Here is a 16391-nt window from a genome sequence, read left to right as displayed (position 1 = left end):
CACTTCTTATTCTCACTATTTGTCACAACAGTGCATGAAAACTAAAATCTGGCCAGTGTCTGAGCATTATGGCACACTAACATTTTGACATGGCTTCTTCAGTAGTTGGTGAGGTTCCACTTAAACCAGAAGTACTCGTAAATCTTTGGGCTCCATAGTAGGTTTTTTAATATGCATGACCCAGTTTACATGTGGATTCTGATTGGCTCACTGCAGTGTTGAAAATACACTGGTGGGCTAATCAACACCATAATGACTTGATGAATAGGTTTTATTTACCATTCTGCACATCTTGCATGGCACAGCATTGTTACAACCAAGTTTAATGAACATGGCCTGTTTTGATCATGATTGTATACTCAAAAAATAAAAAGCTGGCAAAACAACTGGAATATCCAATGATGGGCTACAGAAAGCTCTATTTACGCTCTTAAGCAGACCGCAGTTCGGGTCCAGACCCAGACCCAGACGGTGTCCTATGTGGACCTGAACCTGTAACTGATAAACTATGGAGAATTATTTTATTTTAACCAGGCGGTCCTATTTTAATCGGCGTAACTTTCCTAGCCTTTATGGTAGCTTTAGCAGCCCGGGAGACTCAGACCAATCACATGCATTGTACTTATCACATGTGGCGCTACTCAGCCAATCAGGTCTGCGCATTACATTGAGCACTGAGACTCAAGAGAGTGATGCACACACAGGGGAGGGACGAGGCGAGAAACAGCAGTCAGAGAAGAAAGTGAGTCAGAGGGAAGTTATTTTACATGGTGTTCTCTAAAAAGAGGAAATCTGACAAGCACTGTTGAAACATCACTGAACTGTACTTTATTTGAATTGACATTCAGTCGTTGACTGTATAATATGTAAACAGCATATATACATGGCACTGAATCACAATGCAAGTTAGACATTATGATGTTCTGGAACTCTGCTTGAGGAAATTCTCTCTAAATGGACATTATTGATTTTTAATTAAATACCCTTGGTCTAACCTGAGTTACCACTAATTAACAGTCAAAACTTAAAACTCTCTTTAATTTCCCCCTGGGATCAATAAAGGAATCTGAATCTGAATGATCTAGCTAGAGATACAAAAACCTTATTAGATACACAGAAATATAAACATTATTGATCCTAAAGTAAACAACAAACTGCAGACAAGTAAATGAGTAGTACAGGTAGACAGAGATAAGAGCTCAAATAAGCAACCTTGGACGGAAGTTGACAGAAATATCTGCCATTCTGGAACAAACCAGTGTGAAGTTGCAGGGCACTGGACTGTGAATGTCCAAGACTCAACAATCCCCACACTGTATCCACATGCACAGACCTTTCTGTTAATCTGTGATGAGTTAAACTTCAGCCTATAGGGATCTGGGATTCATGAAAGACCTTCACATCTTATCCATGCGGCTGTGAACTCACACAAAAGGGTATAGATGCTGCCAGAGAAACGGTCATCTGAAGTAGGTAACATTAGTACAACTGAATAAGCTCATATGTAGGTCTAACTGTTGAGTAATCCACCTTTAGTGACCTCATCTGTGGTCAACTAAAAGACATTTTAACTTAACATGTGTTCCAACTGCACTGCAGAGTTTCTTTCTGTTGGGCTGAACTGTCAAAGAGAATTTGAGCTGTTCCTTACCATAAACCTCTAAAAATGGGTCAGTCTGAGGTCAGTCAACCACATGCCCATCTGCACCTTGTCATATCCATGCAGTCAGCATTTGGACTGTTATGCAAAGTGACATCAGACATCAAGACCAATGTTCTTGTCCTTTCCTTTTAAAAATGGATTTATCAATTTCTGTGTATTTGTCATTCAGTTTTCTTGCATTTCATTTGCTTTATAATGGGAAGGGAAGCATGAAATTTGATCTGCATATTGTCAGTGTTGGAACAAAACCTTTTACCTCCAAAATGGCAAACTGACAGTAATAGAGAGGGTACAATGTTCCTCACTTTTGGGGGAAGTTAACGTAAGTAATTTGGGGCCATTTCTATTGGTCCATTCATCATGAAACCTTTACATAAGGTTAAAGTAAAATGAAGAAAGAAGGTTTTGCTCCAACAGAGAAAAGTGTTGAGAATAAGAGGGCAAGAGAGTATCTACAAAAGATATCTACTTCTTCAGGACATGTGCCCAAAAAGAGACCAAAATCTAATGTTTGTGGTGGGCTGAGGCGCAGAAAAACAAATTACAGAAGTACATGGTTTTGAAACTAAGTTATGAATGCCTCAAATGGGGGCAGTCGTTGGCTGGAGGTTAGGGACCCTGCCTTGAGATCCCTGAGCTGAACCCCTGAGCCAATAATACATGGCTGAGGTGCCCTTGAGCAAGGCACCTAACCCTCAACTGCTCCCCAGGCACTGCAGGTAGGGCTGCCCACCACTCCAGGCAAATGTGCACACTGCCCCCTAGTGTGTATGTTGACTAGTGTGTACGTGGTGTTTCACTTCAAGGATGGGTTAAATGCAGACGTGAAATTTACCCCGTTGTGGACTAATAAGGCTCTCTTAATGTTAAAAAATGTATTCAGAGATTTTTATGGCAATTTTAGGAACATCATACTTGATATGCAATGTTATGCAATGTCTTCCACATGATGTTGGAAATCTTGAAGATTCTGGTCCATGTTGATATGACTGCATCATGCAATTCTTGTCAGGTGCACTTTCTGCGAATCTCTTGTTCTACCATATCCCAAAGGTGGTGGCTGGGAAGGCCACTGAAGAACACAGAACTCATTATCATGCCATGAAATCAGTTTGACACGATTCTTGCTTTGCAACATCATGCTAGAAGTAGCCATTAGAAGATGGTAAATTGAGGCACACTGTCAGCAACAATACTCAAACAGGCTGTGGCATTCAAGCGATGATATAAAAGTACAAAATGTACTACAATCTTTGTACCTTGGAAGAAATCAAAATTCATCAGTCCAGGCAACATTTTTCCAGTTTTCAACTGCCCAGTTTTGGTGAGCCTGTGCCTAATGTAGCTTTTCACTTTCTGTAGCTGGCTGACAGAAATGGAATCCGATGCGGTCTTCTGCTGTTGTAGCCCATCCACCTCAAGGTTTCAATTTATGGTGCATTCTGAGATGCTTTTCTGCTCACATTTGTACAGAGTGATTATCTAAGATACTGTAGCCTTTCTGTCAGCTTGAACCAGTCTGGCCATTCTCTGTTGACCTCTCTCATCAACAAGGTGTTTCCATCTGCAGAACTGCTGCTTACTGGGTGTTCTTTATCTTTCTTTATTGCTCCATTCTGAGTAACTCTAGACACTGATGTGTGTGAAGATCTCAGATCAGCAGTTATAGAAACATTCAAACAAACAAAAAAAATCAAGCATAAAGTACTAAAATACTAAAATAGCACACAAGCAGTTATAATGTTTACTGTGCACACCAATTACACATTCATAGTGCTGGTGGAAAATGTAAGTGAATTCTCAGATTCAGTATCTGGTCAAACCTCATTTGACTGCAAGAAAGAGTGCATTTCTGCAAAATCTGCAATTTAACCATAGCCCAAATTATCCACAAGGTTGCAAACATCTAAGTGGGGAAATTTAACTTAATAACACAAACGTAATAAACGAAATTCAACTTAATTACATAACATTAACTACCAGTACAGCACACTACATTCAGTGATTAAGCCTCAAGCCAAAAAAGTGCATATTCAAGATCTTCTAGGCCAAAACAACATGCCTGGAATGTAACATTACAGAAAATAATCTAGAAATCAAAGTTGCAATATCAGACAGAAAAATCACAATTAGATATTTAGATATTAGCTCATTAACAGCAGCTAGGAAAAATGGTCATTCAGCCAACTGAGCCATTTTAGGCTTGTGTTATAAAAGCTATAAAACAGCCACAATTAAACATATCACTGCTGTTGGAAGAAAACCTCATATCTTCATTTTGGTTGATTTTCAGTTTTTGACATAATTTGAAAACGCCTGTTGCCCTTTACATTGTGTATAAATTTCACAATGAATGGACCAAAACAAAATGGCCCAAAATTACTTGGAAAAGGTCTGGTTCCATTGATTTACATTGAAAGTAAAGTTTCTTTCCTGTAAACCATTTTGGAGATATGAGGTTTTCTTCTGACAACAGTGATATTTTTGTTAGCTAATATGATGATCATGATCGTGCCAAGCCCATTTGCCAGCAATTCAACCTTTTAAATGCTTTTTTAATGTCAATTCTGATCTCTGTTTTATCTGAAACCTTTAGCAGAGTGAAAAAACCAACCCTCATCCTCCAAACTTGTAGAAAATACAACTGAAACAGCTGCTTTCATCAGTCTGAAAACTCTAATTTTGGCTTAAATTCACAGCCTTGGGTCTAATCTCTGTCTATGCCAGATAGACAGTATAGAGGATCTGCCTAAACTACTGACCTGTGATTTCCCTCAGTGCACCTGAAGCACCCTTGCATTTGTTTCAGAAGAACTGATGACAATACGATGATGACAAAACCAAGCAGGCAAATTTTTAGTATGTTCAATAATTCTGTGATCTGATTCAATTGTGTGTTCATCCTGTCCATTGAGATGGAAAAATAAACACTGATCCAGACTGAGAATTCCTGGTTTGTTATGATAAAATAGCTTAGATTAGATTAAGTGACCCTTATTAGTCCCACAACAGGAAAATTTCACCTCCGCAATTTATCCCATCCATGCAGTGAAACACCACATACACAATAGTGAACATACACACTAGGGGGCAGTGAGCACACTTGCTCAGGGAGCAGTTAGGGGTTAGGCGCCTTGCTCAAAGGGACCTCAGCCATGTACTGTCTGGGTTCAGGGGTTCGACCCGGCGAACTTCTGGTCACAAGGCCGGTTCCCCAACCTCCAGCCATGCTCTGTTTCCTGAACACAAGTATTCTCTGCTGGCTTTATCGTTCCAATAAAGACACTTCGGATGTTTCATCCCTAGAACAAGAAAAGTGAGATTCTAACTAAGCCTAGCTGCTTCCATTTGTGCAATTCAGCTGGACAGAATTCATTCAGATAATGAGTGTTGAAGAGACAAGGCAAAAACAAGGCCGAGATCTGTTCTGAGGTCAGAAGAGGTCAGATGGTCAGGGTTTACTGGACCACAGAGCCAATTCAGTGGAGTCAGCAGCATGCCAATCACTGCACTGTAGCCGTCCCTAATGGGAAACCCCAAGGTCGATATCCGCCACAGATAAATGAGGTTGAATACATGCATGCTCATGAGCTTATTAATGCATCTTGCTGTCGCTAATTGTTGGAAACATCAATAATTTGCATTTAAGGTCATGAGCAAAGTCTTTTAAGTCCAAAGTCACAGAGTGAAACAGGTTAAATCAGGGCTGTAGGGTTCAGGTCTCAAGGTAAAGAACAAAGCACAGCACCCCTCTATAGTCCCAGCAGACTGTCCACAGCTAGTTAGCAGACGTTACATTAGCCTGTGCTAGCACACCTTTCAAGCAACGAAGGAGATATTATAGGTAATGTTTTACTTTGTAATTCAGCTTATGAAAGTTAATGATGATAAAAATACCACACCAAATAATATTTACTGTCTTCAGAGATAAATGTTACCTCAGAAGTAATGCTAGCTCTATATCGCTACCAAACTCAGAAATTACCTACCTAATGTTATGCTAACCTGACAATGTTCTGAGTGTCAAGTTGCTAAAAATAACTTTTAAATTCCACATTTTGTGGACCACTTGGTTAACATACTGCTTTTCTCTATAGGCTGGTCAGCTTGTAAACATTGTTAGATCCAGTAAACACTGCATACAATCTAAGAAAGTGATTTAATCTTAAGGTATTAACGGATCAGCTAAGTGATAATGCTGTATTAGCCTGATTTGCCCACAGGAAAGGTTCAGGAAGACATTTAGTTGCCTAACCCATTAACAATCCAGGTTTATTTCATACAAATGGCTTATTATTCAGTAATTACAGAGACGTCAAGGCCAACAAATTGACCTATTCTTAGGTTATTGAAGCTTTGGACCTTCTGGCAGTCCCATTGCTTGTTAATGGGTTAAAATATACAAAACCTTGTTGGTTGCTGTTATACAGAAACTCTCACTTTTATCATCACCACTACAATAATGCTAATTTATGGCAGCACCTCAATGGGATTTTCATGTTGTGTTAGCACTATGCTAACAGTTTCCACATTGGATTTAATGCTACTTATTCTTAGGTATTTTTAGCTGATGTTGTTGTGCAGCACTTTGGCCAACACTTGGTGTCTTTTACATACGCTGTAGGAATCTGACTGGGCTTTAGGGCACACTACCTCAAACATGGGCATTTGAAGCATGTCAGAAACTGCTGTAAGACATTCTTTACTTTGTATTTTGCTGTTTTACAGTGAATCATTCAATAAATACTAATTAAAGCCTAGATTATTATTGGAGAAGCATGTTAGCCAGATTGCTCAGACTCTTTAGTTAAATAAACTGAATACAGTTTCAGCAGTTTACTAAATACACACATTTTGGTACTGTAAAGATACAAGCCAGTTTCTCTTAGGGCTGGACAATATGACCATATATATTGTTATTGTGAAAAATAAGCTTTTCTGATCAGATCACCAGTGCTTGTAGAACAATGACCTAATATATATATATATATATATATATATATATATAATGACAATAAGTCCTGTTAAAGTAGATTTAGTGCAACACAGCCTGCAAAAATTGAATAAATATCAGTGCTCAGCTTTTGAGATATATATATATATATATATATATATTTTTTTTTTTTTTTTTTTTTTTGTCAGAAGAAATCCTTGGTAAGTTTACAGGAGAAGAAAAAACATACTTTACTTTTAATGTAAGTCAATGGAACCAGAGTTTGTTTTAGTTTCTTTTAGTCCATTCATCATGAAATTTACATACAATGTAAACAGCAACAACAATTTTGTATATAGGCAAAAACCTTCTTTCCTTTCAATATAAGTTAAGGGAAAAGAGATTTTAGTCTTAGCAGTTTTGGAGCATTTCTATTGGTCCAATCATCATGAAATCCTCACACAATGTAAAGGGCAGCAGCTAAATATATAGAAATATATGTATGTACACAAAAAAGTTGGGTGCACAATCCCAAGGAAAGCAAAATGCATTAATGTGCAAATTATTTAAACCCTATATGTATTTGAAAATAGTACAAAGACAACAAATCAAATGTTGAAACTGAAAATTTGAATTTGATGGCCCATTTGAATTTAATGGCAGCAACACGTTCCAAAAAAGTTGGGATGAGGGCACCAAAACTGAGGCTAAGTGGGAAAATGTGGCGTTGTATACATACGCACATACATATATGTATATGTAGCATGACTACTTCTTTTTTCTATGCCAAATGATCAGATGTCTGAAAAAAATAAATATCATTACATTTCATGTACTGCAATGGACTGGCAACCCATCCAGGGTGTATCCTGCCTTTCGCCCAATGACAGCTGAGATAGGCTCCAGCACCCCCCAGCGGGAGAAGCGGCTTAGAAGATGTGTAAGTGTGTCTGTGCGTGTGCACATTTCATGTATCATGAAAATTATTGCAATATTATATTTTTTACATATCGTCCACCTCAAGTTTCTCTCTTTTCAACAAAACACACAAAAGCTGCCTGAATGCTAAAAGCTCTTGTGTTTAGGCTCATTAGCAATATCAGATGGGAGGGTGCATGGCCAAAACAGACACACACTGTAAGATCTATGGTCCCTGGTGGGTAATTAAAGCAACCAGGCCTTTGAAAGGTTGGCTTTAACCAAGACCATCTGCAGATGACGTATATCAAGTCTTGATTTGTGACTGATTATGATTTTATCGACAGATCTTTAGAAGGCTTTCCATAAACAACAATACTTACTCAAACAGAACATCTGAAAACGGTCCAGATTTAAATGATCTTTTAACAAATAGCAGACTCTAGATTGGAATCTTACTCTCTTATTTCTCGTCAGGGAATGACCTCAACTAAAAGAGTGGTGGTCATTCTTATGTACAATGCCACTGAACATTTTCTCAAAGCTTTTGAGAAACACAGCTGGCCAATAAGGGGTAAAAGCAGGTTGGGCAGCTAAAGGAGCGAGGCTGGCCGGCCAAGAGCACGGCTCCACTTTCCACTCTCTTCGAGCATTCCAGGGCAACACATCGCTAGGATACCAGCACAGGAATTCCCACTGGCCCGTAAGAGATCGGAGTACACAGGCAAAGCATAAATGCAGTCCTGCTGGATTTATCTGGAAGAACAGTAGAGGCCCAAGTAAAGGCTTTGGATCAGCTTTTACACTTTGCAAGGCAGGAAGGAGAGAGAGGTACTGTGCTGGAGGCCGAGTGTCCCGATCCATCTGCCATGTTTTTTTTCATTGGAGCTGGTAAGATATTCAGCTCTCAAAACTAAATCAATAAATCAGGACAAAATTACAGATAATTATTGATATTTTCAGCACAGAATACCACAGGTATTTTACATTAAAGGCTCCATATCATGGAAAAGCTAAATTTCCTGTTTTTTTGGAAATAAAAAAGTAAACACACCCCTCACTCTCCAGTCCATACAGTCCATACAGGGAAATTAAGCCGCAGAAACAGCCCGTTATGAATGCGTTGCTTTTGTGATGTCATGAAAAAAACATCCAATTTACATATGTCCACCTATTCAGCCTACAGCAAGCCCCGCCTATTCACACTGAAGTTATAAGGAGTATTTCAGCTTGGACTGCTTTTAGGATGATAGAAATTAATAGATACATCGGCCTTAAAATGACTAACAAAAACGACAAGTTTAATTCTCATAAAGATAATATGGTCATGGTAAGAAAAATGTAAGATACAGCAAAAAATCCAGCTTCCTTTTGCACCAGAGGGGGCGACAAAGCACAGAAAAAAACTACTACTTGAGGAATTTATTTCTATTTACTTTTTTGCCTGAGAGTTTCAGGGCATTAAAAATCATACACAATTTGTCATGTATTAAAAATTGACACTGTATGAAATGCCTTTACCACAACAAAACATTAAACTAGTATTAAGAGTGAAAATCTGCTTCTGATGGTGTTTTCTGAGTGGCAGTACACTGTGGCTCACAGGGCAGCTCACTTCGGTGTGTATGAATTAACCCTTGCGTGGTATTGATGTGTTTGCTACTCTGCTGGTCTGGTGCACCCACCACATTATTGTTTTTAAATCAATACACCATAAGCAGTTATGTAAAAAACAGATGTTAAAACTCGCAAGTGTCCGGCGTAGGGTTCTCCTTTAGCAGCTGTAGCCAGTCAGCAGCATGTCCCCCTTGTCCACCCTCACACACACACACACACACACACACACACACACACACACACACACACACACACACACATATGTATATAGTAACAGCAGGCCATGTAGGCGGAGAACAGAGTGAAGGACACAGCACCTCCACACTTTTACTCTCCGTGTGTTCAGCCCAATACCATGTGTAATATAAATGAATGAGGGGTGAAGGCACTGAAAATGGGTTATTTTACATGTTCTTCTTAGAAAATGAGCAAAGGCCAAGAATCTGAGGTTGAAATAATAATAAGTTGCATCATTTTTTCTTTGGGTAAACACTGAAAATGGGTCCCACAGACAGAACAACACACAAGAGTTAAAACCAGAATTTTGGACCATAGAAAGAACAGAAGGTTTATGCAGTGATTTAATGGCAAATATAAAACATGATTCATTTGAATTTAATAATTTCGCACCAACCCTGTACCAAACTGTGTGTGTTCTTAGAGAGAATTATACCAAAGACACGACAACTGGATTTAGGCTCTTCAGTAATCAGCCAGTTACAATTAAACACCAGGTTACGGGTCAGCAATCTCAGGAATGTAGCCTCCACACACACACACAGGGTGTTTAGCACATGGGTTCTCAGACTGGCTCGGGTAAATACTTAACCATGTGAACCCATACCAACCTACCAGCTAAGCCCAGCCAGAGAGACCCTGGGAGACAGAGAGAGAGAGCGAGAGAGAGAGAGAGAGAGAGAGAGAATACAACACTGGGTCTTTTGTGTAGTGCTTCCCTTCCCATACCTCACTAATAGGCACCTGTTGAACACTGTCCCAGTCAAGAAGACAGGTAGGCAGGCTTCCCGGGGGGGTGGGGGGGTTACACACACATACACACACACACACACACACACACACGTATGTATATACTCACAGCTCACAATCTGCAGTCAGAGACTGTGGGCTGGGAGTGGGATTCCTTCCAGACTGGGTTTCATACACAATCAAAGAGCGTCTTTGTGCTCGTGGAGAGGAGAGGGGGGTCCACAAGCTCCATTCACACAAGGCCTTACCATAACAATCACATCCAAACATTATTCAGCTCTGCCGGCACGACAAGCATCATATGAAACCTCTTTAGAAACTTTGGCTTCGAGTCCATTTCAGTTCCCAAAAATCTGCCATTCAACTTTCAATGGCACATTTTAAGGGTCCTTTTTATGATATGAAATAAGGCTGGTCCAAACAGCATTTTACAGGATTAGAATACTCAGTAGTGTTTCCTGGTAAGCACTGTAAAATTCTCAAAAAATTAAAACAATATTTACATTTCATAATTAACCATAATTTTAAAGCAACACTGAAAAATCTAACTGTACAACTTAATGAAAAAACTGAGTTAATGCAACATAAATACCATAACTTAATCTGAAATATTCAACTAAAAATGAATTTGCAGAGATACTAACTCGTTCATTTTTAGTAAGATCATTTTTTAGCATGCTTAAATGTGTTATTAAGTTAGACTAAGATTAAGTGACCCTTATTAGTCCCACAATGGGGAAATTTCACCTCAGCATTTAACCCATCCATGCTGTGAAGCACCACATGCACACTAGTGGGTACACTTGCCGGCAGTGGTGGGCAGCCCTATCCGTAGCGACCAGGGTGCAGTTGGGGGTTAGGTGTCTTGCTCAAGGACACCTCAGTCACATACTGTCAGCTCAGGGGATCGAACCGGCGACCTTCCAGTCACAGGGCTGGTTCCCTAACCTCCAGCCCACGACTGCCCCACTATATAAGTTCACTTTACACACAAATACAAACAGGCAAATAATGGGCTGTTTTTAAAGACTGTTGAAACTGTAGTGTGGCTGGATTGCTTTCCTTCTAACTGCATTTGGCTTTTGTCAGAAGAAAACCTTGTATCTCCAAAATCATAACTTTACAAGAGAAGGAAACAACCTACTTTAATGTAGGTCAATGGAACCAGACTTTTATCCAGGTCATTTTGGGTGATTTCTTTCAGTCAATTCAACATAAAATTTCCACACAATGTAAAGGGTAACAGGTATTTTCAAATTATGTCAAAAACTCAAAAACCTCAGACAACAGCGATCTACACACTTATAATGAAAAACAGACTATTTACTCCATATTTACTCCATATTTACTCCATATTTTACTTCCATCAATGTCTTTCATTGCCAAGTTTCTGCAATACAACATGAATTTGTATGAATTACAACGACAGCCTGGTTTAGCTTAGCAGTGAATTTCATTTACAATGACTTGGTTAGTTTGTACAGCTATAAAATGTAGGTCCAACATACTCAATCATTTTAAAATCAACAAAAAGACTGGACTTAGCACATCTTACTCAAGTTACTTAAGTATATACAACAATAAACACGTTTTGTTCAAACTCAGTTCAGGGAATTATTTAAAGTCAAATGATTTGAGTTATTTAACTTCAATGTCCTCAAATTTGACAGCCTCTCTAATGGAAACGCACCAATCAGTCATAACATTATGACCATCTCCTTGTTTCTACGCTCATTGTACTTTTTATCAGAACCACTTACTCTATAGGAGCACTTTGTAGTTCTACAGTTACAGACTGTAGTCCATCTGTTTCTCTGATACTTTGTTAGCCCCCTTTTACCCTGTTCTTCAGTGGTCAGGACCCCCATGGACCCTCACAGAGCAGGTACTATCTGGGTGGTGGATCATTCTCAGCACTACAGTAACACTGACGTGGTGGTGGTGTGTTAGTGTGTGTTGTGCTGGCCTGAGTGGATCAGATGCAGCAGTGCTGCTGGAGTTTTTAAACACTGTGTCCACTCACTGTCCACTCTATAAGACCCTACTACCTTGTGAGTCCACCTTGTAGATGTAAAGTCAGAGACGACAGCTCATCTACTGCTGTGTTGGTCATCCTCTAGTCCTTCATCAGTGGTCACCGGACCCTGTTGGCTGGATATTTTTGGTTGGTGGACTATTCTCAGTCCAGCAGTGACACTGAGGTGTTTAAAAACTCCAGCAGTACTGCTGTACCTGATCCACTCATACCAGCACAACACACAGTAACACACCACCACCACATCAGTGTTACTGCAGTGCTGAGAATGATCCACCACCCAGATAGTACCTGCTCTGTGAGGGTCCATGGGGGTCCTGACCACTGAGGAACAGGGTAAAAGGGGGCTAACAAAGTATCAGAGAAACAGATGGACTACAGTCTGTAACTGTAGAACTACAAAGTGCAGCTATACAGTAAGTGGAGCTGATAAAATGGACAGTGAGTGTAGAAACAAGGAGGTGGTCATAATGTTATGCCTGATTGTTTATGTTTATATACTAACTGAATTCCTTCAGATCCAACATCAGATCCAAACCGTTCACTTTTTTGTCACGAAGTGGGTCGTGTTGTGACATAACTGCACCGTTTACAGCTCATTATCTCCCGATTATGCACGCGGTGCTGAAAGCAGTAGCTTCAGGGAGCATTGCGCACTGTGTACGCTTTGCTATGTAAAAACACGGCTAAGGGAATCGCACCAAAAATAGCACTCTGCATACTTCCTTCCTGGACAGTGGTTGGATTGCATGTTGCATTATTTATGGTTTGCAGCACTGCAGCTGCTGCTCAGTCGAGCAGAGACGACAGCAGCCACGCAGCGGACGCTCCTGAGCACTAATTAGAGAACGCACACAAAAACGCACGCTCTCCGAGGAGTCGCCACTGTGACCTCTAAGACACATGCAGGCCTACACACACACACACACACACACACACACACACACACACACACACACACACACTGACCAGACTTTCAGTTTTTCAGGAAAACAGACCAAAGTGCAGCTGTTTATAAAAACTGTAGAAAAAATGTAACACAAAGGAAACTTAGGCTACGTTCACATTACAAGCCTCATTGCTCAATTGACTCGAGGGTTCACGCTCGTTTAGGTCAGTGACTCAAATCTGTCATTAATGTGACGAACTGGTGTCCTGAAATGACCCGTATGCTCACATCCCACGTGACTGAATCACTGCATCATCAGCATAAACTAACGAGCAGAACGAGCTTCGCTGAAAAGATCATTAACTCTGATCAGCTCTCAGCTTCATTATTAGAGCCAGACAAAGGATAAAAAGGTGAGATGAGCTGCTTTTCCACCATTTACAGGCTTTAACTTCTGTTTGGCGCTGCTGCCAGAGTAACTCTGAATGATGAAAATAAAGCACGTTAATTCCGATCTGAGCGTCACTTTAAAGTTTCATGGCCACGAATCTGATACGTATCCGATCTAGGACCACATATGAAAGTGGCTCGGTTCAGATTTGAAAAGATCAGATTTGCGTGTCCACACAGCCCTGAAGACACCAGATCTGAGTCACATTAGGGCGAAAAAGTCTGACTGGTGCCACTTCAGCCTGGTAATATGAACAGACTTAAAGGGCCCATTTTTCTTATGTTTAATGACGTTTGTTTGTTTTTATTTACCACAACACGTTATTTTTACATGGCTTTTTTTTACAAGTAAGGTGTCTGAATGATTATTCTTTAGTTTAGTGCTGCAGCTACAGGGCTAATGTTGCTAAAAAGCACTAGAAGTCAATAGTCACCCAGATCTTTTCCGCTGTTGTGCCTATTTCTGATTCCCCTCTGGAATCTGACTGCATTCATGCCACTCAGGCATATGGAATTCCGTTTGCTCATACACATCTTCAGCTTTTATGTAATAAAAAGAAAAAGGAAATCAGGAACTGTCTGTATTGATGGCGAGCACACAAAGGGGACTGTGAGAAGCTGCCTGCCTCGTTCATGGTAATGATTTGTTGACTTTTTTAGCTCTTTATGTGATCTGAGGATGCAGTTTTGGTGGATTCAGCATTGCATTAAAAAAAATGATTTGGGTGACTGATTTCTGGTGTTTGATGGCAACATTAGCCTCATAGCTACAGCACTAAAGTAAATAATTAAACGTCTTTGTAAATCGATCACATCTATACAGCATTTTAGGGCCAATGTTAATATAAACAGACTTCAAGAACAAAGTTATAATATTTCAAGAAAAAAAGTTATAATATTCAGAAAAAAAGTCATACTATTTTGGATAAATGGTTATATTATATTAAAGTTATATTAATTTAAAAAGTTGTAATATTTCAAGATAAAAAGTAATGTTGGGGGAAAAATCGTAATATTTCGAGAAAAGGTAAAAATTTCGAAAAAAAAAAATTTATTTTGAGAAAAAAAGTCGTAACATTGAGAAAAAAGTCTTAATATTTAATAATAATTTTTTAAAAAGTCATATTTTTTTTAAAAGTCACTAATTCAAGGAAAAATGTTGTAATATTTTGAGAACGTCGTAATATTTTAAGAAAAAAAAAGTTGTAATATTGGGAGGATGAAGTGGGCTAACTGTAGGGGGGCTGCCATAACATGATGGGGTCTTGGTTGCTGTACTGCCGCCGGAGATTTCGCCCCCGGTCGCCGTGCAGACGACCCTGCCTGCGATTCTCCTTCCACAACACAGACAGACAGTTTCCTCCGAGTCCGTCTGGCTCTTTATTCTAGTTTGTTTCTAAAAATATTACGACTTTTTTCTCGAAGTCTATTCTATTTATATTAATAGTGGTCCTAAAACGCCATACATCTGAGATAAGGAGACACACTGCGTAAATCTTTCATCAAGCTACTTTTTTAGTTCTAGGACACGAGATTTTTCCTCTCTCTCACACAAAACTCGTTTTTCTCTCCAGGAGTTAAAGAGGTAAACACACAAACACACCCGCTGAAGTGTCGCCCACACCTGACGTCAAGCGCAATTCAACAGTGAAAGCTCGGTTCGATTCAGTTCACCGAACCGATTCTTTGGTGTCGTACGTCTCAATTCAATTCGATGGAATCATCATTGATTCGCTTCACTTTTGATTCGGCCCAGTGTCGCTACCTACACATAACGGAGTAGCCTCGAACTGCACAAAGCCCAAACACCAAAAAGGCTCTCAAAGCTTGTTATTCAAAGTCTTATTACATAACCATCCAATAACCAGCCTGTAGCAGGACACGAACACCTGCGCAGAGATTCACCGAAAAGAGCCGGTTCAAAAGAACGACTCGTTCGCGAGTGCACTTGAATTTGAACTGCAAAGGAAAAGTTTGACCTGCGTATTCAGAAGGACCTTCCCATCACACCCCCAGCCTCCTTCTCCGTGCAGGCGCAGGCTACCAGACACGTAAAGGGAAAGTCCATCGATTTTTCACGGTAGCCACATAATTAAAAGGTTGGGATGTAAAGAAAGTCGGAGTGGTTTGTGTGAAATGCTCCGTTCTGGAGAAGAACCGGTCACAGTGGTGGTGATAGGAACCAGACGCCCACCTCTAACTGCCCCCTCAGACAGCTATTACATGCAGTTGTTAGATAGGCTGCCTGAGGTCTGACACGCTGTTTAATGACAGGCTTTTAACAAAGTTTTGGACTTAAATGTGTATTTAAATCCTTAATAGCGGAGGGGTACACACCGGGCGTTGTGAGGCAAAATAGTTCCCAAAGGAAACTTCAGATTTTCCACTATTTGGCTAAGGTGGTGTTAGGAGTCTGGCCCAAGGACTCTTATTGGCATAGTGTAGGGCGCTTGCCCTGGTGGGGGATTGAACCCCAATCTACAGTGTAGATTGTGAAGGCAGAGGTGTTACACTAACCAACCGTTTCACCATCAACAGTGCATATACAGCTCAGCAGGTTTGGGGTAGTAAAAATGGCTATATTTGTGTTGTAGACATGCGACCCCTGGTCCCTATCAGCACCACTGTAAATGCACTTTGTCTGCAATGAACCCGTTCGCTCTGCTTACACCGCAAGGACGGGATTACTGCGAAATTTTGAAAAGCGGTGGAGTTCCCCTTCAAGCAAAGATGCAGAGGCTAATGCAAAACGACGACGTCCGATTACAAGCTTAAAACTTTAGACGGGAAAATTGGCAACGTGCAAGTTTGGTTTGGGGGGGGGGTCTTGGAAGTGACCACTGACCACTGTAGCGTGTCCTCGTGCACATTCCAAAGCCACGTGTCGAATTCCACGCAG

At 40.2% G+C, this 16391-nt stretch overlaps 1 protein-coding gene across 3 annotated transcripts in view; it reads right to left on the bottom strand.

Moving 5' to 3' along the window:
• veph1 (ventricular zone expressed PH domain-containing 1) overlaps positions 1–16391 on the bottom strand; it is a 177810-nt gene that overhangs the window by 160751 nt on the left and 668 nt on the right. The window lies entirely within an intron of this gene.

The sequence above is a fragment of the Pygocentrus nattereri genome, chromosome 7 (assembly GCF_015220715.1).
Source record: "Pygocentrus nattereri isolate fPygNat1 chromosome 7, fPygNat1.pri, whole genome shotgun sequence".
NCBI lineage: Eukaryota > Metazoa > Chordata > Actinopteri > Characiformes > Serrasalmidae > Pygocentrus > Pygocentrus nattereri.
Note: the sequence above shows the minus strand (reverse complement) of the source record. Positions and strands in the feature narration are given on the sequence as shown.